The sequence below is a fragment of the Ciona intestinalis genome, chromosome 6 (assembly GCF_000224145.3).
Source record: "Ciona intestinalis chromosome 6, KH, whole genome shotgun sequence".
In the NCBI taxonomy this organism is placed as follows: domain Eukaryota; kingdom Metazoa; phylum Chordata; class Ascidiacea; order Phlebobranchia; family Cionidae; genus Ciona; species Ciona intestinalis.
The window spans coordinates 1916848-1919638 of NC_020171.2; positions in this window are offsets into that span (position 1 = coordinate 1916848).

Here is a 2791-nt window from a genome sequence, read left to right on the forward strand (position 1 = left end):
CGCGATACAAGCCAAATTAAGAATAATTCAACGTGACAAAATAGTTGACATGAGTAATAACTTATGGTTAAAATGAAAAAATGGTGTCTAAATATTTTTAGTTTAAATTTGTGATATAGCACATACTATTCTAACATTTACACATTTTGGTATAGAGTACAAATGTAGAACAGTTTTCTCTGTCGCCTTCTTAATAACACGTATCGTTTTGTAATATAGCCCACATCCTCAAATTTAACTGCTAATGTATATACGCACACGGAACTCTATAGTAGGATATTGACTTAAAAAGTAGGATATTGACTTTTAACTATTGTTCATTTTTAGTTTTATTTCTTGTTCACTTTACCTATTAATTGTTTAATTTTTAGTTTTATTTCTCATTGGAAACAAATCTGATCTCGGCAGATCACGAAAAGTTAAACAAAGCGAGGCGAATGCATATGCTGAAATGATAGGCGGGCATTTTAGGGAGGTGTCCGCTTATTCCAACGAAGGTATGTATACATTAGGCCGTATGTGTGCATGGTGCTTTTTGGCATATATCTTCGTGTATAGTAGCAAATATCATATTAATTAAAACAACTTTTTTTTTTATCTTTTTGAGACGTATGGCATGTTAATTTGGGAAATAGCACAAAAACGACGGTCGAAGGTTTAATTAAATCGTTCCATAAAATTGGTTCTTGAAATGACAATTTGAATCTATTCATAAATTACATAAAGACTAAACCAAGTGAAAAATTGTCCAAATATGCAAGTTTTTGCGTGGGTGTTTTCTGCTGACGACATGCTTTGATCGAATAATGGTTTGGGTTTCTGTCATCTTGACATTTAAATGTGAAGTCGTAATAAAACCGAGTGTCACATCCATTCGCGTGTGCGTGCTAAACTTGATAACACTGAACAATTCTTTCAGGAATAAGCGAGATGTTTTTGGACCTGTGTGTGAAATTACTTCACGAAAAACTGAACTCAAGACGGAATACGATTGGTCAAGTCACCACCTGGCCGACCAATGACAGCTTAGTATCTAGCCAATACCCGCCAATAGAATTTAAGGAAAATGAAGCCGAGAAAAATACTTGTTGTTTCACTTTTACTTAACAACAGGCAAAACCAAAAGTGAATGAATGTAACTTATTCCCGCTTGGCGGAATAGCGACAGTCGTTATACCACGGGTGTTCTGTTCCATGCGTGCACCTTGTGCCTGTTTACAAGTTACAACATGCATACCTTAAGAGGGGAACGTTAAAGTAATATTTCGAATGAACTATGACAGTTTTAACCAACAGAATAGCATATAGCACTCGGCGTAAAACAAACAAAGAAATATGGGCGCACGTATAAAACCTAATACATTTTGTTATTTTTTTAATCGAGCACGTGTTTCATTGCAAACTGCAAGGGCAACGCATAATATATAAAGAAAACATTTTCTAACACCCCTACACTATGCATTTACGGCTCCTATAGCGTGTATAGAACATAATTACCGCCTTTTAAACTATGCTACCGTTTATTTATAAGATTTTCTTCTAAATTACACCGCGCTCTCAAAATGTACCTGCAGTTTTAGACTTAATCTGGATTAACCGCGAGTGGAAAAACAAAACGCGAGTTGAAAAACAATGCATTGTGCAAATTATCGGATCATATTTGACACCAATCTCTACCCAGTTCAAGCCGTTCGCAACGGAAATCGTGCCGCTATTATGACGTAATAATATGGATTACGATATGTATTCTACCTGCTTTGTGAATAAACATGTTATTACCGAATTAAGGTTTGAATTGGCCAATTAGTATACGAAGATAAGTTGTCAAACATAATCTCGTTTTCCTGCCGATTGCAATTAGTGGTTATAAGTCTATTCTGACCTAATTGTAACACGTATACCAAACCATATGTATTGGTTTATAGCCTTTTTCCCCGAAACTTCTGTGTTTTGGAGCTTGTATAGTAGGGTGGGGTATGATGGGACACGTTTCCATTCTCTTTTCTGTTCCCCCTGGTGTTAAACAAAGATTATTTAACAGACTCTAGAGCGTTGTTAATGGTTAAAACACGATCACATTTTTATGCTAACGATATCCTATCCTACCCCACACTACTATATGTGAAAACTGAGTGACTTTAAGATATATGTGACCACATACTAAATTGCTACACGTCAAAATATAGAGCCGCGACAATTCTAAAGGCGTTAATTCAAAGGCGACTTTTTTTTATAAACAGTCGGCGCAACTCTTCTACCGAAAGCATAACAATTATACGGAATTTGAAACATTCTAAAACTGACTTATAGTTATAATGTTAGAACTTGTAATTTGTTCACCTTTTTGACATTGTAAGCGCCTTTTTATGGTAATACTGGGTGTTCGTATTCGTAACGCAAGATTATAGAAATATTCGACATATGCCTATCAAAATGTTAATCCCAATTTAAGATTAGCGGGATTTTAGTTTGAAATTTAAACCGCTGAACACGTGATAAAGGGAACCAATGACATGAGAGTACCACTTATGAGATTATTGCGTCACAGATACATGTGTTATGGAATAGAAGGTATAGATATGGGAATGTATTAACGATTTCATGCCTCCTGTCTATTCAGTGTTATTGATTTTCTGCATTTGATTAAAACAGGGCTGCGCATTGAATATATGAGAGCTCTTAAATGAGTTAAAGCGGATACAAATGAAAAGCTGAGCGCTGGAGCACCGTATGTCTCGGTGGGGTAATCCGCAAGCATCAAATGCACTTATAGAAGCTATCAAATTTAATC